This window comes from Saimiri boliviensis, chromosome 19 (genome assembly GCF_048565385.1).
Source record: "Saimiri boliviensis isolate mSaiBol1 chromosome 19, mSaiBol1.pri, whole genome shotgun sequence".
NCBI lineage: Eukaryota > Metazoa > Chordata > Mammalia > Primates > Cebidae > Saimiri > Saimiri boliviensis.
In genome coordinates, this window is record NC_133467.1 from 23,087,420 (window position 1) to 23,109,819 (window position 22,400).

Below are 22,400 nucleotides of genomic sequence, written 5' to 3' on the forward strand. Positions count from 1 at the left end.
AAATCACTTTAAATTCATATTGTTAATAAATTATCTCAGATTCTTGGAGATTCCCACCTGGCATTTTTGTCATATTTGTCAACTATCATTCATGGCATATTCTTTCTCTCAATGTTCTGTAATTTTTAATAGAAATTTTCCTTTAAATTGGGTAGGTTTTTTTCTCTGTCAATCTTTTTTACCTATGGGTGAAATTCCAAATTAGTTTTATGTTTGCATCTGCCAGTGACCCAGGAGTATCACCAGACACAGGCCAATTTTGCTGTTATTTTATAAGCTTAGGGTTTCCTAGATCAAGTAGGCCATGCAACTTTAAATCTCAGACACCTGCCAAAGAGAGTACCATGTTTATAAATTATCAGGAGACATCCTATTCATTCCCCTCTAAAAACCCAAATAGTGGTACATAAACTTCCTTGCCATATCTGTATATCATAGTTAGGTAAGTTTTTAAATTTTGTTTTGTTTTTTTCCATTCTACACTTTAATTAAAGATACAGCCTTTTCAGATGCTGGATCTGTGTAGGTGGTCTTTGTTCTAACTCTCTACTTTCCATGCTATCAAGGTATCACCATCTGTGTCTGTAGGTCAATAGAAACTGTCCCCTAGTTTAATGACAGACATACCTCAAAAGCACACATTCTACCATTTTTTTCTTCTCCACTTGCTTTTACTCTGCTCTTTGAATCTGGAACACGAGACTTGCCCATTCTGAGCTATAACTAAAAAAGAATGTTTGCTATGTTTTATCCAGGATTTCTAGATTTTTGTCTTAGAAAGGTATATATACTATACAGTACATCAGTTTACTAGAACTGTAAGTATATTATCCAGCTATTTAAAAATATATATTTTAAGTTGAGAAAAAGGAGAAACGTGCATGAATTTCATTTTGTGTTTATTCTAAAAATAAAGCAAAAAGTTAAAGCTTTCCTGGCCTACTTATTTCTGACCATATTTATCTTTCATAAAATTTACACTGACATGGCTAAGCTATTTCATTTCCTACTGTTAAAAGAATTTCCAAGGCTTTGAATTTACCAGTGTAAAGACAATTTATAGAATACAATCACTGAATCTTACTCTATGTTGATACCCTAAGGGTTCCTAAGTTAAGATCTCCCTGTTACCAGTTATGTAATCTTAAACTAGTAATTTAATATAGGAATAAATATCATATCTACCCCAAATAGTTGTTGAAAGGAATAAATGAAATAAGAAAGTAGTATACTTATTTCAGCATCAGGTCATAGTAAGCACTATGCTGAGTTATATTATAAATAAAAGATGACAATAATAATAATAACATTGAATTTGTATTTGGTCACCAAATTCCAGATGACCCTGAAACACCAACCACATTTGATTCAAAACAGATCTTTTGTGGCATCTAATTATCTACACATTTTAATAAAAATCTCAGCTCAACTGTCATTGTGAGGTATAAGAAGATCAAACTCTGTGCTTTGGCATGCTTTCTTAGGCTGAAATGCTAAATTGTATCATTATGTATGTAACTCTGGAATTTTTTAAGTGTTTAAATTAATTAATATAAGGGTAAACACTGAGCATGGCACCTGGCGCTTTGTGGGCCTATGTCAGTTTTCTTCCTATAATTATTATTTCAAGTCTTTCCACAAATCCAGAAGAAAAGAATGGAATGCCAAGGCTTGGAAAGTGTCTGCCACGTAAGAGTCAAGATTGCTGGATGAGTGCTCGCTTCAGCAGCACATATACTAAAATTGGGATGATACAGAGAAGATTAGCATGGCCCCTGCGCAAGAATGGCATGCAAATTCATGAAGCTTTTCATATTTTTCCATGACCAAGTAGGATTCATCCCGGGGGTGCAAGATTGTTTCAACATACGCAAGTCTATAAACATAATTCACCACATAAACAAAACCAAAGGAAAAAAACAACATGATTATCACAATTGATGCAGAGAAGGCCTTTGACAAAATTAAATAGCCCTTTATGCTAAAAACTCTCAATAAACTAGGTGTTGACGGAACATGTCTCAAAATAATAAAAGCTATTTACGATAAACCAACAGCCAATATAATACTGAATGGGCAAAAACTGGAAGCATTCCCTTTTAAATCTGGCACTAGGCCAAGATGCCCTCTCTCACCACCCCTACTCAATATAGTACTGGAAGTTCTAGCCAGAGCAATCAGGCAATAAAAAGAAATAAAGGGCATTCAAATAGGAAAGGAGGAAGTCAAATTGTCTCTATTTGCAGATGACATGATTGTGTATCTAGAAGACACCATCGTCTCAGCCCAAAATCTCCTGAAACTGATAAGCAACTTCAGCAAAGTCTCAGGATACAAAATCAATGTGCAAAAGTCACAAGCATTCCTATACACGAATAACAGACTAAAGAGAGCCAAATCAAGAACGAACTGCCATTCACAATTGCTACCAAGAGAATAAAATACCTAGGAATACAACTAACAAGGAATGTAAAGAACCTCTTCAAGGAGAACTACAAACCACTGCTCAATGAAATAAGAGAGGACAGAAACGAATGGAGAAACATTCCATACTTATGGTTAGGAAGAATCAATATAGTGAAAATGGCCATACTGCCCAAAGTAATTTACAGATTCAACGCTATCCCCATCAAGCTACCAATGACCTTCTTCACAGAACTGGAAAAAAATCACCTTAAACTTCATATGGAACCAAAAGAGAGCCCGCATAGCCAAGTCAATTCTAAGCAAAAAGAACAAAGCAGGAGGCATCACACTACCAGACTTCAAACTATAGTACAAGGCTACAGTTATTAAAACAGTGTGGTACTGGTACCAAAACAGAGATATAGACCAATGGAACAGAACAGAGGCCTCGGAGGCAATGCCACACATCTACAACCATCTGATCTTTGATGTACCTGACGAAAACAAGCAATGGGGAAAGGATTCCCTGTTTAATAAATGGTGTTGGGAAAACTGGCTAGCCATGTGCAGAAAACAGAAACTGGACCCCTTCCTGGCACCTTACACTAAAATTAACTCCAGATGGATTAAAGACTTAAATTTAAGACCTAACACCATAAAACCCTAGAAGAAAATCTAGGCAAAACTATTCAGGACATAGGCGTAGGCAAGGACTTCATGACCAAAACACCAAAAACATTGGCAACAAAAGCCAAAATAGACAAATGGGACCTAATCAAACCCCACAGCTTCTGCACAGCAAAAGAAACAGTCATTAGAGTGAATCGGCAACCAATAGAATGGAAAAAAATTTTTGCAATCTACCCATCTGACAAAGGGCTGATGTCCAGAATCTACAAAGAACTAAAACAGATTTACAAGAAAAAAAACAAGCCCACCAAAAGTGGGCAAAGGATATGAACAGACACTTTACAAAAGAAGACATACATGAGGCCAGCAAACATATGAAAAAAATGCTCATCATCACTGGTCATTAGGTAAATGCAAATCAAAACTACATTGAGATACCATCTCATGCCAGTTAGAATGGCAATCATTAAAAAATCTGGAGACAACTGATGCTGGAGAGGATGTGGAGAAATAGGAACACTTTTACACTGTTGGTGGGATTGTAAATAAGTTCAACCATTGTGGAAGACAGTATGGTGATTCCTCAAGGACCTAGAAATAGAAATTCCATTTGACCCAGCAATCCCATTACTGGGTATATATCCAAAGGATTATAAATCGTTCTACTATAAGGACACATGCACACGAATGTTCACTGCAGCACAGTTTACAATAGCAAAGACCTGGAACCAACCCAAATGTCCATCGATGATAGACTGGACAGGGAAAATGTGGCACATATACACCACAGAATATTATGCAGCCATCAAAAACGATGAGTTCATATCCTTTTAGGGACATGGATGAACCTGGAACCCATCATTCTCAGCAAACTGACACAGAGCAGAAAATCAAACACCGCATGTTCTCACTCTTAGGCGGGTGTTGAACAATGAGAACACATGGACACAGGGAGGGGAGCATCACACACTGGGGTCTGTCGAGGGGGAAATAGGGGAGGGACAGCAGGTTGTGGGGAGTTGGGGAGAGATATCATGGGGAGAAATGCCAGCTATAGGTGAAGGGGAAGAAGGCAGCAAATCACACTGCCATGTGTGTACCTGTGCAACAATCTTGCATGTTCTTCACATGTACCCAGAAGCCTAAAATGCAATTAAAAAAAAAAAAAGCTGGATGACTGTTTATTGAATATATAAATGAAAAGTTCCTTGAACACCCCACCCGTACTCCCCTAATAATTAATCAAATCTCAGCATTTGTAACTAGAGTTCCTACACTGGTCTGTGTCATAAGGAAGTTTATAAATAATAATATATATTACTACGCAGAAGAATATATATATATAAACTACTCAGAAGAAATTGCTATGAGTTATTTGATCATATAAAGAAATTATGCTGATTTTATGGAAAGTGATCACCACATTGTCTTGGCCATGCTACATATAGCACTCTTGGAGACTGTTTACATGAAAGCCTTGGCTAGTAGCTTTTTTTCATTGGCCTGGAACTGATTGTGAAGAATTATAAACGAGGATTGTCCATGCAAGGCTACTCAGCATAACTAAGCAAGTGTACCTACTTTTCTGAAAGACAAGGGCAAACATCTTAGCCAATAATCTATGTTGATTTTATGTTTTATCTCATAGATGATATTGATTTCAGTATGTTTTATCTCAAAATACTTTGTAAAGTTTCCATTTACGTATCTAGTAAAACTAGAATGTCTCTCTGCCAGTTTTTATTTGCAATAGCAATCTCTAGGTACATTTGTAAAGGGAATAATGACAACTTACATGAGTGTCATGTCCAAAATTAAATCTCATCACTTTCAAAAAAATATGTTGGGATAAAGGAATGCTATATAGAGTATGGAATCCAGATCCAACCACAAAATGTTTTGGAATCCTTCTTGTGTAGATTCTGGATAAATCTGTTATCTAAAAGATTTAAGTATTTTTCTGCCTCCTGGGAAGCAAAGGTTTGACATAAAGTCTGAGGCAATGCATCAGTTTAAGCTGGAATAACCTTCCCAATGAGGATTTCCTTAAGCAAATGAATAGAGAGGTTTGAGTCACTGTAACTGGAAAGAATTAAGCTGCTCTTCACATTAATGTAAAAGATTGGAATTAAGAGATGACAGTGTATTTCAGGAATTGTTTCTTTTAGAGGAAGATTTCTTTCCTAAATATATGTTTAGATTACACTGCCCAGTCTTAGGCTCATGAATATCTGTTTGTAATCTTAAATTGTCCGTCTCACATGGCTGGCCATGAGCAATCAGGCCTAGAGAAAGTTAATAAAGGTTCAGTTTGCACTGTCTTGCTTTCCATAGGAACTTAGTATGAACAGCTACTCCAGCTACATCAACTATCATAAAATAATCTCTAATATATATGACCCTATATTAAAATATTCACATAATTTATTCTACCCTTCTCTTTCTTAACACTTCCATTGACTTTTCCTCTCTTCTGGTGTTAACCCCAAAAGTGATAGAAATATACTACATAAAGTCTGCAATAAGTTTTCCTAATCACTGGCCAGTTCTCCATATTGTGATTTAAGGACCCAAGATGCCTTTGTCTTGTGGTTCTGTCATTCTCAACGTGTGGCTCCAGGTTACCATGTTTACTTGCATCAAACTGTGCAAGGAAAAAATCATGGAGTTTGAAGCACAGGAAATTTTTATAGAGCAGATATTTCAGTAGTACATACTGCTTCTGCTCAGATTACGCTGGTTAAAGCTAGTCACATGACATGGATTTAATAGAGGCTGGAAAATGTATTCTAACTACATGCCCAGGAAGGAACATAAATGGGTTTGGCAAAGAGCTGGCCAGTAATAAATCACACTCTCTTTGTTTCTTCATCAGTCTAATTAATTTTTTTAGTTGAAAGGTTACAGTTGTCCTTGGGAAGCTTTAGTTCTACTAATTTCTAACTAACTGCAACCTGAGGGAAGTGAGAGATTTTTTATATTCTAAAAGTCAGAGGAGTTAATTTGCATGCAGTAGTTCTTAAACTCCGTATGTGTTCTAGCCTTTATAGTCACTTTCTGTGGATCAGGAGGAGCCAGGACCAAAAAAATATGGAGACATGGAAGCGTGATATTCACCATATGTTAGTGGAGGAATAAAGAAGGGACACAGACCAGGATTGCTAAAGTCCAACATGGACTTGACTGTTGATCTTCCACAAATGGGTATGATAAATAGATTCAAAAATAGTTCCAGCTGAATCTGTACAAACAAACTTCAATTATCTCCATGTAGACTTAGATGAAAACTTCTAATATTTACAAATTAGCAGAAACTTATTCTGGATCTCTGTAAATATCTACTATAGGACAATTATTTTTCTGCAAAAGTCAGTTTTCAGAGGGTATGGAGCTGGATCAATATGACTTCCTATTAATATAATTGAGTTAATTGAGCCTGGATTATATAAATTTCAGAGTACAAATAGGTTGGTATGACATTGCAGTATTGAAGATTCAAAAGGCCACTCTAATTGAGGACTCATTGTATAGAGACTAAAGGTGTATCTAGTTGGTGCTATCTGACATTGTTTTTTCAGCTGTACCACCTGACACCTCTTCAGAACTACAAAAATAAAGGTGGAATATGTGCTTACTTTCCTGGCACACATCAATTATGTATAGAGACAGATACTAAACATTTTTTAAGTGACTGAGAGAGGTTAATTTATATGTTTGGGCTGGGACTTGATGTTTAGCGTCTTAATTCAACAAAATACTTTTCCAGGCTCTTTGGAAATGTGAAGAAGAAATGACAATAAATGACTTAGCTTAGATCATTTTAGTAATGTTGTAAGAGGAGATAAACAATACATATGTTTAACTATAATATATGGAATAATAGTAGTGCTGAAGCAGAAATATCAACAAGATATAATGGCAATACAGAAGATGAATGGATTAATTCTATTTAGGCAGTATCTTAAAGGGCTCATAGGAAAGATATTTAAGTTGCATTTTGGAGGGAGATTGGATTATAGAAGCCAGAACGATGCAAAAAAATTTGTGTGCACAAAGGTGCAGAAATAAACAAGGTCATATGGTTAGGCAGTAGAGAGTAATCCAATTTCACTGGAAGCAGTTCGGTCATTATTCAATAAATATTTATTGAGTGCCTATTATGTGCCACATACTATTATAGGCACCTATGATACATCAATGAACAAAAACAGATTAAAACATAACAAAACAAAAACCTTGACCTGTATCCTTTTATGGGAAGGAGGAGCACAGAGAATGTAAGAGACGGTAAGATAAGAGGAAAAAAGATTGAGGCCATCATATTGAGCACCTTAAATTCTTTTCTAATAAGCAAGGAAGCTGAGTTTAGAATTTGGATTTGGAAGTCCTCACATACATGTGAGAACAAAAATCCCTGGAGATAAACTGGGTTTCCCAGAGAGAGGAGATCTGAAGAGAGAATTTTGAGGAATGGCAGCAGTAAACCAGGACGGTTGAGAAAGAGCTGGTAGAGCAGACTGAAAAGAAACTTTAAGAACATAAGGTTTCTGAAGGAAGGGAGAATACTTTTCTTTGTACCACTGAATCTCCAGTGCCTCATCAACACGGGAGGTGCTCATTTTTCTTTTAAATCCATATATTATTGAAAGAAGTCAGGAGATAGCATTACAGACCTCAGAGTAAGGAAAAACTTTCAGAAATGAGAAGAAAAATCTTCCCAATTGTTAAATCAGATAAGTAACTATGCTGGTTATTCTCTTTGCTCCTTGAAATCCTTTATCTGTCCTCTGAACTAGAGGACTGACCTCTACAAACTGTGTTACTTGAGCTTCCCGTCCTCTGTCTTAAGTTTGGGTTAACCAATGGGAGATACCAACAGGACATCATGGTTGAAAGAAAAGAAGTCATCATGGGTAAGAGAAAAGATAAGGACATCATGGGTAAGAGAAAAGATAAGTAAGGGAATTTCTTCTGCTCCCCTTCCCTGAATGATCCACAGCTTTGACAGAAGCCAATTTTCCTCTGCTAAGACCACAGCTTATATCAGGCAGCTACAGCTCATGCTCATTTCTGGTAGCACTTCTTTCTCCACTCGCCTTCCACTCTTGCTGGTCTCTGAATACCTCACCACCCTGCTCAGCTTCTTTAACCTCCCACTGGGTTATTTCCTCTCACCAAAATTCACCTTATAAAATTAAACCCTTTGATTGTGTCATTTCCTACTAGACCATGACTGATGGAGTCATTAAAATCTTTTAAGAGATCATTCATGACACTTTAGGGATACTGTAAAGGATCAATTCAGTGGGGGAATCTAAATTCAGGTAGGATAAGTGAGTTAATAGTGAGTGGGAACACAAGCTGTGAGTAGAGACTTCTCATAATGTAAAAATGAATGGAAGGAGAAATGGCATGATGTAAAGATGAAAGGGCTAGGGAAGGTTTTTCATGTATCTATTTATTTAGGATGAGGAAGAATTCAGCCTATAAACATGTTCAACAGAATGCACCAATAGAAAATTAAAGAGTAGGAATTTAAGGCTCAGAAATAATAACCATTGCAGCACTATCTCAGGGAAGTCAGGTTTAGCACTGGTTAACACTGGTTAAAACCTGTGAAAGAAATAGGGACACTTATTCTGGAACAGAAATGAAAAATACAAAGTTGGTGGAAAACAGAAAGAATTAGTTATAGAAAACAGGAAAGCTGAGACAGGTTGCATCTGAGGGCCCCTCTTTTCTGCACAATCTATGATGAAGCAGTATTTGCTAATATAGGAAACGACACATGATTTCAGATAAATGGAAAAAGGGAATAAATTTGAATTGTGAATTTAACTTTATTCCATGAAATGGGTGTTGAGAAAGAGATTTTCAGAACTCTGCAATTCCGTCTTTTATCTTGCAACAATGAGTAGGATAGATCAGCAAAAAAGAAAACCACTGTGTTTGTAGAAACTGCAAGTCTAGAGCAAGAGTGAATGAGGGTCTGACCTAAGCAGAGAAGAGTGAGGCTAAATAAGTAGATGCTGCAGAGAGTCTCTTCATGCATTTATTATCTGCATCATGTTCAGCTTTATATAAGGCACAATGGAGACTGTACAAAGTAAATAAATGTAATTACTCCCTCCCCTAGAAAAAGGTGAAACTTGTTACCCTTCTACACATACCCTGAGAGTGAACTCGGCTTAGTGACTCAAACCTAAGCAATAGAATAGGAAAAGGGAAAAATAGTAACTGTATACTGGAGAAACCTGACCAACATGACATTAACCAAGTGATAAGGGTTAATATCCCCAGAGATATCACCCTCAATGGGATATGATGAGAAGGGCATTTCATCGCTGTGATCTTCTTCCCAGAAATTCATAATCCCAGTCTAATTATGAGAAAGACATCAGACAAACTCAGACTGGAGAATATTCATCAGGATACCTTTCCAGCATTCCTCAGGACTGTCAAGGTCAGAAAGAGAGAGAGAGAGAGAGAGAGAGAGAGAGAGAGAGAGGAAGGAAGGAAGGAAAAGACTGAGAGAAAAGAGGAAAGATAGAAACTGTCACAAACCATAGGAGACTGGGGGGACATGACAATTAAATGCACTGTGGTACCTTGAATCAAATCCTGGACTAGAAAAAGGACATTAATGAAAAAACAGATGAAAACCAAATAAAGCCTCGAGTTCAGTTAATTTTTAAAAAAATTTATTGTCCCTAAAGTCTCTTCCAGCTGGTAGCTATAATAATAGCATTTATTATCTAATTGCTTCAAAATTGTGTTCATATTGCTTACAGAGTGCTAAGAGCACATGAAGTAAGGGAACTATTAGAGTAGAATGCAAGGCTTTAATCCACTTTTTCCTCCCTCTCTCTTCTGACCTCCTGTAGTTGTTTCAGTGATTTAGTGTATGATCAGTTTATTTTCAAGGCAGCAGTATAATAGTGAGTCTGTTGTCTCTTGTTTTTTACTTTCCCAAGTCAGTGCCCATCGTCTTTTCTAGTAAGAACAGCCTCTAGTGAACCAGCAGGTTTCCATCCGTTTGCAGTCCTGAGCTGTGGGCCTCCCTTGCTGTGCTATCATGCTCTTACACAGTTGCTATGGTGATGGTCATGGTGGCAGAGCTACCTTTGGCTTATTTGATTTTCCTGGACAATTTCTTTGCTTTAAAAAAAAAAAAAACAAAAAACTACGCACACACAGTTTATGAAGCCCTAATGTGAAATCATGCTGGCTTTGATTCATGACATTTTCCTGAGACTTTATAATGTTTCTTTTTTCTGAATAAGCAATTTCAGGTCAGGTAAAAATGTGAGTAAATCATGCCTGGCTCTTGTTCCAGATGTATCAATTTCTGTTCATTCCCCCTTTTCCCCTTCATGGCTTTGGGACAATAAAAATAAGCAATGCCTCCACTCTGGAGCCTTTCTGAGTATGCAATATATAAATGGTATACCGTGCAGGGAGCGATATTTCCCTACCTTAGTCATTACCAAGCGTTTTCTCTGGCAATTATCTGAAACAGAGCAATAACGTGGAGTAATGATCTTGGCACACTTGAGACCCTGGGAGGATCAAAGAGGCTGATGTGACAGTTCATGAAACAGGGAGGAAGCAAACCGTCCCCCACTGCCAACACTAACACAGCCCTGTGCTTGAGAGTCTGGGAGAACCCCGTTGCCAAGTGTCTGCCTGCATTTTCTTTGAGGGGTCCAGTCCCAGAGCAGGTCAGGAAAATTATGGCTTTTATCAAGCAGACACTGTGGCTCTCTTTGAGGATGGCCAAAGTCTCACTCACTACTAGCAACTGCTACACATGTGGTCTTTTTAGATGACATGAATATTTTCATTGACTGGGAAAGAAGGTACCCACATGAGACTTCATTTATTTGGGAGACTTAGGGCAAGGCTGAAAGGGGCAGGATGTTTATAAAGAAATTAAGAGTGAGGACTCTGGAGACAGACTGCCTGGGTTTTAATCCTGGCCCTTTCAGTTACCATTCTGTACAACATAAGCAAATTCTAACCTCTCTGCCTGAGCAGAGAGGAAAATGAAAGTAATGATAATACCCACGTCACAGGCTTTCCTGGCAATTAACATGTGAGAAGTACTTATAACACTGTTTGGCACACTCTAAGTCCTCAATAAATGTCAACTGCTATCATTATGTTCAGGAGAGGATGGTGGTTTCCAAATCCTGGGCTTACACAAGGAGTTTTTCATAGATAGAAAAGACTATCTTTCATAGTCCACAAAGGTAGAAAGGGTAGTCCTTGGTGAGCCTTGAATGGACTTATCCAAAGAAGTTTACATTTTTATGTAATTAAGAAATGGGGCCTCCTGAGGAAGAAACTGGTGGTGCTGTGGGTTTTGAATTCTAGGTAGGCTCTAGAAACTGACTTTGAGAAAGTATCCCACTTTAGCTCTTCCCCATGTAACACAGGAAGATATTCTTATCATTTATTATTGTGTTCAGCATATAAGCATTAAAAATTAAAACATCTTAGAAATTTAATAAAATTTCTTAACAAAACACGAATTCCTCAGAGACTGTATGTGATGAGTTTTACAATTACTGAGCACATTTATATAGAACATATTATAATGAAGCTCAGTAATATTCATAACAAATGTGATCTGCCAACTGAGAATTCTCTTTTAAGAAGATTCTCTTTTCCTAGCTCCATGTACTTTATTAATGGTAGAGCTGGTATTTGAATCTGTGCAACTACATATAAAATGGACCTTACACATTTTGGCTAAAGGCCAAGTTATTTCAGGTATACAAATGTATGAGAAGAAAGCCCAATATAAATACGTTTTTCAATAACTCCCCAAAGTTAAATTCAAAATGTTACTCCAAGTGTAAATCACAAATTCTACAAATAAAATGATTTGCAGAGACCCAAATATTCTATTTACATTCTATTTGAAACATGAAGCAACTTGAATTTAGGTCCATTTTCTGTTTTTGTGTTGTTTTGTTTGTTTGTTTTTTAATACTTTAAGTACTTTAAGTTCTAGGATACATGTGCAGAATGTGCAGGTTTGTTACATAGGTATACGTGTGCCATGGTGGTTAGCTGCACCCATCAACTGGTCATCTACATTAGGTATTTCTCCTAATGCTATCCCTCCCAATTCCCTATCCCCCAACAGGCCCTGATGTGCGATGTTCCCCTCCCTGTATCCATGTTCTCATTGTTCAACTCCCACTCATGAGTGGGAACATGTGGTGTTTGATTTTCTGTCCCTGTGTTAGTTTGCTGAGAATGATGGTTTCCAGCTTCATCCGTGTCCCTGCAAAAGACATGAAATGATCCTTTTTTATGACTGTGCAGTATTCCATGGTGTATATATGCCACATTTTCTTTATCCAGTCTATCATCGATGGGCATTTGGCTTGGTTCCAAGTCTTTGCTATTGTGAACAGTGCTGCAATAAGCGTATGTGTGCATGTGTCTTCATAGTAGAATGGTTTACAATCCTTTGAGTATATACCCAGTAATGCTGGGTCAAATGGTATTTCTATTTCTAGATCCTTGAGGAATTACCACACTGTCTTGCACAAAGGTTGAACTTATTTACACTCCCACCAACAGTGTAAAAGCATTTCTATTTCTCCACATCCTCTCCCACATCTGTTGTTTCCTGACTTTTTAATGATCACCATTTTATCTGGCATGAGATGGTATCTCATTGTGGTTTTGATTTGCATTTCTCTAATGACCAGTGATGATGAGCTATTTTTCATGTGTTTCTTGGACACATAAATGTTTTTTTTTTTTTTTTTTGAGAAGTGTCTGTTCCTATCTTTTGCCCACTTTTTGATGGTTTGTTTCTTTGTTTTTTTTTTTTTTTTTTTTTTTTTTTTTTTTTTTTTTTTTTTTGGTAAATTTGTTTAAGTTCCTTGTAGATTCTGGATATTAGCCTTTGTCAGATGGATAGATTGCAAAAAATTTTTTCCATTCTGTAGGTTGCCTGTTTACTCTGATGATAGTTTCTTTTGCTATGTTGAAGCTTTTTGGTTTAATTAGATCCCATTTGTCAATTTTGTCTTTTGTTGCCATTGCTTTTGGTTTTTTATCTTGAAGTCTTTGCCCATGCCTATCCTGTATGATATTGCCAAGGTTTTTCTAGGGTTTTTATGGTTTTAGGTCTTATGTTTAAGTGTTTAATCCATCTTGAGTTAATTTTTGTATAAGGTATAAGGAAGGGGTCCTGGTTCAGTTTTCTGCATATGGCTAGCCAGTTTTCCCAACACTATTTATTAAATGGGGAATCCTTTCCCCATTGCTTGTTTTTGTCAGGTTTGTCAGAGATCAGATGGTTATAGATGTGTGGCATTATTTCTGAGGGCTCTGTTCGGTTCCATTGGTCTATATATCTGTTTTGGTACCAGTACTATGCAGTTGGGGTTACTGTAAACTTGTAGTATAGATTGAAGTCAGGTAGCATGATGCCTCCAACTTTGTTCTTTTTGCTTAGGATTGTCTTGACTATACAGGCTCTTCTTTGGTTCCATATGAAATTAAAGTAGTTTTTCTAATTCTGTAAAGAATGTCAATGGTAACTTGATTGGGATAGCATTGAATCTATAAATTACTTTGGGCAGTATGGCCATTTTCATAATATTGATTCTTCCTATCCATGAGCATGGAATGTTTTCCCATTTGTTTGTGTCCTCTCTTATTTTCTGGAGCAGTGGTCTGTAGTTCTGCTTGAAGACATCCTTCCCATCCCTTGTAAGTTGTATTCCTAGGAATTTTATTCTCTTTGTAGCAATTGTGAATGGGAGTTCACTCTTGATTTGGCTCTCTGTCTATTATTGTTGTATAGGGATGCTTGTAATTTGTGCACATTGATCTTTTATCCTGAACTTTGCTGAAGTTGCTTATCAGCTTGAGATTTTGGACTGACATGATGAGGATTTCTAAATATACGATCATGTCATCTGCAAACAGAGACAGTTTGAATTCCTCTCTTCCTATTTGAATACCCTTTATGTCTTTCTCTTGCCTGATTGCCCTGGACAGAACTTCCAATACTATGTTGAATAGGAGTGGTGAGAGAGGACATCCCTGTCTTGTGCCATTTTTCAAAGCTGGATTGCTTCCAGCTTTTGCCCATTCAGTATGATATTGGCTGTGGGTTTGTCATAAATAGCTCTTATTATTTTGAGATATGTTCTACTGATACCTAGTTTATTGAGAGTTTTTAGCATGAAGGGATATTGAATTTTATTAAAGGCCTTTTCTGCATCTGTCGAGATAATCATAAGGTTTTTGTCTTTGGTTCTGTTTATGTGATGGATTATGTTTATTGATTTGCGTATGTTGAACTAGCCTTGCATTGCAGATATGAAGCCAACTTTATCATGGTGGATAAACTTTTTGATGTCCTGCTGGATTCTGTTTGCCAGTATTGAGGATTTTCACATCAAAATTAATCAGAGTTATTGTCCCAAATTTTTCTTTTTTTGTTGTGTCTCTACCAGGTTTTGGTATCAGGATGATGTTGGCCTCATAAAATGAGGTTGGAAGAAGTCCTTCTTTTTCTGTTGTTTGGCATAGTTTCAGAAGGAATACAATACCAGCTCCTTTTTGTGCCTCTGGTAGAATTCAGCAATGAGTCCTTCTTGTCCTTGGCTTTTTCTGGTTGGTAGGCTATTAATTACTTCCTCAATTTCAGAACTTGATATTGATCTGTTCAGGGATTTAACTTCTTCCTTGTTTAGTCTTGGGAGGGTGTATGTGTCCAGGAATTTATCCATTTCTTCTAGATTTTCTAGTTTATTTGCATATAGGTGTTTATAGTATTCTTTGATGTTAGTTCATATTTCTGTGGGCTCAGTAGTGATATCCACATTATCATTTTTGATTGGGTCTATTTGATTCTTCTCTCTTTTCTTTTTTATTCTTCTAGCTAATAGTCTAGCTATTTTGTTGATCTTTTCAAATAACCAGCTCCTGGATTCATCGATTTTTTTGAAGGGCTTTTCTTGTCTCTATCTCCTTCAGTTCTACTCTGATCTTAGTTATTTCTTGTCTTCTGCTAGCCATTGAATTTGTTTGCTCTTGCTTCTCTAGTTCTTTTAATTGTGGTGTTAGGGTGGGGTGTCAATATTAGATCTTTTCTGCTTTTTCCTGTTGGCATTTAGTGCTATAAATTTCTCTTTAAACACTGCTTTAGCCCTGTCTCAGAGATTCTGGTATGTTATATTTTTGTTCTCATTGGTTTCAAATAACTTCTTTATTTCTGCCTCAATTTCATTATCTACCCAGTAGTTATTCAGGAGCAGGTTGTTCAGTTTCCATGTAGTTGTGTGGTTTTGAGTGAGTTTCTTAATCCTGAGTTCTAATTTGATTGCACTGTGGTCTGAGAGACTATTTGTTATGATTTCCGTTCTTTTGCATTTGCTGAGTAGTGTTTTACTTCCAATTATGTGGTCAATTTTAGAATAAATGTGATGTGGTGCTAAGAAGAATTTGATTTGGGGTGGAGAGTTCTGTCGATGTATATTAGGTCTGCTTGGTCTAGAGCTGAGTTCAATTCCTGAATATCCTTGTTAATTTTCTGTCTTACTCATCTGTCTAATATTGACAGCAGGGTGTTAAGTCTCTCACTATTATTGTGTGGAAGTCTAAGTCTCTTTGTAGGTCTGTAAGAACCTACTTTATGAAGTTGGGTGCTCCTGTATTGGGTGCATATATACTTAAGATAGTTAGCTCTTCTTGTTGTATTGATTCCTTTATCATTATGTAATACACTTCTTTGACTTTTTTGATCTTTGTTTGTTTAAAGTCTGTTTTATCAGAAGCTAGGATTGCAGCCCCTGCTTTTTTTTTTTTTTTTTTTTGCTTTTTATTTGCTTGGTAAATATTCCTCCATCCCTTTATTTTTAGCCTATATGTGTCTTTGCATATGAGATGGGTCTCCTGAGTGCAGCACACTGATGGGTCTTGATTCTTTATCCAATTTGCCAGTCTGTGTCTTTTAATTGAGACATTTAGCCCATTTACATTTAAGGTTAATATTGTTATGTGTGAATTTGATCCTGTCATTATGATGCTAGCTGGTTATTTTGCCTGTTAAAATCTGCTTTTAATTTTGTATTTTTACTTTTTATTGATACATAGTATTTTACATTTTAATGGAGGTAGATGTTGTATTTTGTTACATACATAGGTTGTGTAATGATCGATATTTGGGGTATTTATCACTTGATTATTTATTTTTTCTATATATTGGGAACAATTCAAGCTACTCTCTTCTAGCTATTTTGAAATATATAATGCATTGTTGTAACTATAGTTGCTCAACTCTGCAGTTGAACAACAGAAGTTGTACCTTTTATCTAACTGTATGTTTGCACCTGTTAACCTACCTCTCTTCATCCTTGCTTCACCCACCCACTCATGCTTCCCAGCCTCTAGTATATATCATCTGTTTTTAAAAGCCTTTCCCATCTTTTCTCTCTCTCCTTCCCCTTTTTCCTTCTTTCTTTCCATGAATGAAGAGGTAATTAATACTTCCTCTCTGCTAAGATACTGTACCAGATGCTTCCATAGTTGTTTTCATCAGCTCAGGTGATTTTTGTTTGTTTGCTTTTCTATTAAAGCACCACTTCCGATGATGATGCTAAAGAGCCCCGAATAAAGCACCATAACGATCATTTCATGAAGTTCTCTTATAAATGCTCACACTTTATAAGAAAAGTACTATTACAATGCTTCTCAAGGGATTGTCTGAGCATTCTTTGATGCCTTCATGATCTCCATTTTCAGTGCACCAAGTTCCCTCCAAGGAGAGACCCTGGGTAATGACAATCTCTGGTGTCAACTAAGATTCTTAAGAACTGTATCCTGGTTGTGATTCCTATGTGAACCCGAAGGTAAGCCAGTAACTCAGTCTATCTTATATTTGGTTTCTTAAACTAATATTTTATGAATACATGCCACACACTACAAAATAATTAAAACATGTATATAGACAAATCATTTCAACTTTGAATTATTTAATAAAAATAATACAAATGACTTTAAAGTTAAGATTGAAAAAAGTTGTTCTTTCAGTGCTGCATTCACTTCTTCCTTCATGGAGTTTTTCCACATCCTTAAGGAGCTAAGAGTAACTTTTAAAAATAAACAACTAAGTCACTGGAAAGTAGATATTAACCAAGAGTGATGCAAATTCTGTGCATCCTATGAGTTAATTTAAGAGACCATCTCATAAAAGAGCAACACTGAAAACTTCTGCAGATACAATGTGGTGCAGTGGAGAGAGCATTGATCTCAGTGTCAGCTGTGAGAGAAAACAGACCATACCTTGGTGGTGTTATTATACCACTAATTACAAGAGTAGCATAAGAAGAGACTATTCAGGCTGTGATCAATTGAACCCTAGAAACCTTTCTGATATTCACTATGAACCTTAGTCTCAAAAAGCACAAAACAAATCTGTTAGTCCATTATCACACTGGTATAAAGATAATACCCAAGACTGGCTAATTTATCAAGAGAGAAGGTTTTCACCAGGCTGGGATTGCCTCAGGAAACTTACAGTTATGAAGGAAAGAGAAGCAGATACCTTCTTCACATGGCGGCTAGAGAGAAAAAGTGTATGTAGGAGGAAATGTTAAACACATAAAACTATCAGATCTTGTGAGAACTCACTATCACAAGAACAGCATAGGGGAACCGCCCCCCATGATTCCAGTTACCTCCCACCAGGTCCTGTCCTTGACACATGGGTACTATGGGATTATAATTCAAGATGAGATTTGGATTGGGGACACAGAGCCAAACCATTTCAACAAAGGACAATTATATATCTGTTTCAGTCTAAGTCCAAGTTTATATTTCTCTAGAATTTTTATCCTTTTACCACAGGGAATATTTTTTTAAACATGCTTTTAAGAAAGTCACCAAGGCAAGAGAGAAAAAGGAATAGGACAGTCCCAAAGGAGCTGAGGTATAGAATAACTGGTCTTTCGGGGTATTTCCAAAAGACTAGTCAAGAGAGTGGCACTTGTGGAAAAGGAGCATGAAAAGAATATCATGGAAAGGGAAGAAAACCCAAAACAGCAGAAAGAAAAAGAATTTTTTAAAAAAAGCACTATTAAGGAAAGACATCAAAAATTAAAAACATGAAAACAGCAAAAACAATAAAAGTAGTAAACGTAATTATAGATTGTATATAAAACTGTTCTATTTGATTTACTCAGCAGCTCTGTGGGTTCTTAAAAGAGGTATTATCCTCCCCATTTCATAGATAAAGAAACCAAGGTCCAGAGACTTGCCTAATTACATAGCCAGTAGTTAAAAGTTTTCTGACTTATGATTTAAGAATATTCTCACGTGGCAAAGGGAAAAGATAAGACAAAAAATTGAAAGATAAGAATAAAGAGAAAGTGGTGATTAATAAACATTTGTTGCATGAGTGACAAATGTATATAACAGGAAAGTCTGAAAATACAAATTTCAACTTCAATGGAGAATATTTCTCTGCGCTCACTACATATTTTCAAGACTTTGCCTCCTGACTCCCACAGATATCACTGTGGATATGATATAACTTGGTGAAATAAATCCCTATTTTTGTTTATAAATTAAGAGATTAATTAATAAATAGTAAGTCAATTATTATTATTTGTTGACCACAGTATCAGTCAGGGTTGAGGCAGGAAAGAAATGGCTCATTCAAAGGGTAAATCACATTTAATGAAGGGACTGTTTACACATTTGAAGGGAGAATAACCAAGGGATTGGTCATAAAGGGAAGTGTTCTTCACTCTTGGGCCCCAGGGCAATTAATAAGAGGGAGCACAGACCCCAGGGAGTGCTGCGGCCCTGAAAGAAGGCTGCTTGACAGAAGCTGAGGTCTCTGGATCTGATAGGAGAATTTAGCCATGATGGTGACAGTGGAGAGAAGGATGCTGTGCCAAATACCTTCTTTTCCAAAAAACTATAAAATCAATAATTTAAAATAGGAATAAGGAGAAGAGATGAAAGACTGTACTACTTCAACAAAATGTGGAAAAGGAGGAAAAAGCATCTTTCTTAAGGTGAGAATTTAGAAAATGAGGACATATATATAAAGTTGAGTTATATTTACCAATTTTGTCCATTCATTCTGCAACTGTGTAATGAACCTACTACACTGCAGTCATTCAGAAACCTTGGGGTTAATGTGACAGGAACACAAAACCCCTGCCCCCAAAGACATCAGTCCACCAGGAGGGACATGCAAGTAAACAGCAGTAACAAAACCAATATAACATCATGTTGTAAAAGAGATACACACACAATTCCATGGTGCAAAGAGAGCAAGTGCTATTCTTGGTAGAATTGGAGAAGATTTTCAAATGAAAGGGACATCTGAATGGCATTTTAAATTAGCAGTTTTGCAAGACCAGTGAAATAAAGGCATTTCAAGTATAGGGAGTGGCTTGTGTGCAGGTGTGGAAACTCTAAAGGTACCTGATGATTTAAGGAGCTGCAATAATTCAGCATGGCTTGAGTTTGGCAGGGGTGGAGGTTATGGGGGAGTATTATGCTAAAGACCATTAACTTGACTTTAAATAACAGTTGTAGATTTTAAAACAAGAAAGTGATATGGTTACATTTATATATTAGAAAGATCATTACTGAAGTATTGTTTCCAATTTAAGGAATGGAAGGGGTGGGGAGGAAGAAGAGTTAAGTATAAATTTTTTTCTACTAAATTTCTGTCACTTTTTTATCTTTATTGTATTTGCTTGATTTTTTTTAAAAAGGGAGCATTTTAATCTGAGGCAAGAAGGAGAAAAGTGCAGAGTGAAAGATGGGGTTTATTTTCATATCAATGTCGTTGCCTTGCAAACATTCTGGCGAGGTGCTGCAGGTAAAGGAGCTCTCCTGCTCAAAGACTGACCTCGGTAGAACCTTGCCCACTTATCTACATTCAGAGAATTTCACTTCTCTTTCCCTTCTGGATGTGGCCAGCCCACCACCAAAACAAGGGAAGAGATACGGGAGTGAAGATTCGTCCCCTACACAGTGCATCATTACTGGCAAGTGAGAAGCGGAGTTGGGAATTTGAGAAGGAAACCAATGCCTTCTGCTTCTCTTCATTAGTTCTGACAACAGATGGAAAAGAGGCAAACCCTCACCTTCTGTGGTTGCTTCTAATACTCAACTGGGAACCTCATTCTCAGTAGCTACAGATTTCACTAATCGCTCATCTTAACTTGATACTGCATTCTATTGCCTTTCATGAGAAGGATCTTGGGAGGCTGTAAACCTATGTTGCTGGGAAAAAAAATGCATTGCCTTAAATAGAGCAGGAGAGGAGCTGCGGATTTCCAACTCTTACAGCTTGTTCACTTGTAGAGACTGGGCTGCAATGTGCTCTTGAAATCTTTGGGGTGGGCCTTGTTTGTGAGGAAATAAAGAGGCCCCAGAACCTCCCAAGTGAGTGAAAGAATGATTTCCAGAAACTCAAATGGAGTGGCCTTCTGGCTACATTAGCTGGATGTGCTTGGCAGTCTTTCCATCTGGCTGGCCAGTATCCTGAGGTTAGCAAAGCAGAAGGCAAATCTTTGGGGAGTTAAAAGACATGTGCACGTGCCAGTATTTTTGACAAATGCTCAGTTAATTGTTTTCTATGATTCTTCTCCTGAGACACAAACTGTGTGCACCAGGCACCAAGAACTATCCCCTCCCACCACCCCAGATCCCAAGGGAAACTTCATAATTACACACATTTGGGCCAAGCATCTACCCCACAGGAAATGGAAAGATCAGGCCCTAGGGATGAAAGAATGATGCAGGGCATGGGAAAGCAGAGAAATCTCCTCAGTGAGAAAGAAGACAAATTCACGTCATCCTGTGAGCTTATATACCAGTAAGAGAAATTCAGAATTTCTTGTTAGGATACTAAGGAAATGGTGGTCAGAAGAGGCCTGGGTAAGTTGATGAAAAATCTGTATTGTTCTGTATCTGGTAAACAATTTAGTATTTGGAAACCACAACATTCCAGGATGGAACTCAATTTTGGATCAGTTACTGGAAATAGTGGCATGTGCCATGGGTTCCAAAACAGATTATGCGTAAGTAGAGATGAATCAGGGGTCTAAACTCTAAAATCCATGATCTTCATGAATGTTTTTTTCCAGATCTAGCCCTTTTACGATTTTGTCTCTTTTTTGTTCTGCAGATTTCTCTAGTTATGTTTAGCTCCTGACATTTATTCATCAACTATCTGTAGTTGTGCACTGTGTAGGATGTTTGCATACTCTGCTTTTGTTGAGTTAGAAAGGTTTAGAATATGTAGCCCTAGGAATGAATGCTAACTGTATGAAACTCTCACCTGTACACACCCATGTTGCTTATTAGAGCAACAGACTGGAGTGGTAAAGAGCCCGAGTTCTACTACTGATACTGCTGGAGAATTGGCTTCAGTGAAAGACAACTCAATTTCAACTTATGGTATTTTTGTCCAATGTTTTGAATCAAGAGGTTTATGTACTAGGTATAAAATCTAACCTCTCCATATATGTTTTTAAAGTAATTCTCGTTTGCGTCCACTAAAGGTAGATTTTATAAGCAATGACAACATAATATGCTAATTGAAAGATCTGCAATCTAAATAAGTTTCTTTAAGAAAACTAAGATACCGAGTTACTTATTAAGGATTAATTATCCATTCTCTTTGGAATTCAGAATTTTCAGAAAGAGCAGAAACTCCTCAAAAAAACAGTTGAAATTAAAAGGCATTGAAATCATAAAGGTAAAACAGATATGTAGATGGTTAATGGATTTTACATGCCTGAGAAAATCTGTAAATAACTTCATTAAAATGTTGACTGAAAGAACAAGAGTACAAGAGAAGCAAGTATCAACAAAATAGCAAACACACAGAAAACAACTTGAACAAGAAAGTTGTTATTAGGGAATAAATGAGTCAGACGAGAAGCAGTATTGGTAAATTCAAGTTTAAAAATTTAACCAAGACATTCAGTATAAGAATTGGAAGTGGAATAAAATGAAATAAAGGCAAGAAAAAAAGCCTGAGGCAAAGTCAAATAAAGGAAAGAGATTGAACTAATTTTTCCTTTACAAAAATATTTTAACAATAAAAATACTTGGTTGGGCATGGTGGCTCATGCCTGTAATCCCAATGCTTTGTGAGGCCAAGGTAGGCGGATCACCAAATTAGGAGTTCAAGACCAGCCTGGCCAATGTGGTGAAACCCTGTCTCTACTAAAAATACAAAAAAACTAGCTGGGAGTGGTGGCATGCACCTGTCGTCCCAGCTACTCCAGAGGCTGAGGCAGGAGAATCGAATCACTGAAACCAGGAGGTGGGGGTTGCAGTGAGCCAAGATT

General features: G+C 36.9%; 1 long non-coding RNA gene and 1 other non-coding gene across 4 annotated transcripts in view; both read left to right on the forward strand.

Moving 5' to 3' along the window:
- Positions 1-22,400, forward strand: part of LOC104650946 (uncharacterized) — a 313,310-nt gene that overhangs the window by 182,653 nt on the left and 108,257 nt on the right. For all 3 annotated transcript variants that reach the window (XR_012515011.1, XR_744526.3, XR_012515012.1), the window contains exon 7: positions 16,819-16,925. This is a non-coding gene — a long non-coding RNA (uncharacterized LOC104650946). The remainder of the gene's footprint in view (positions 1-16,818; positions 16,926-22,400) is intronic.
- On the forward strand, positions 1,714-1,820 carry LOC120360214 (U6 spliceosomal RNA). Its single transcript, XR_005576792.1, has one exon. It is a non-coding gene; the product is annotated as a U6 spliceosomal RNA (small nuclear RNA).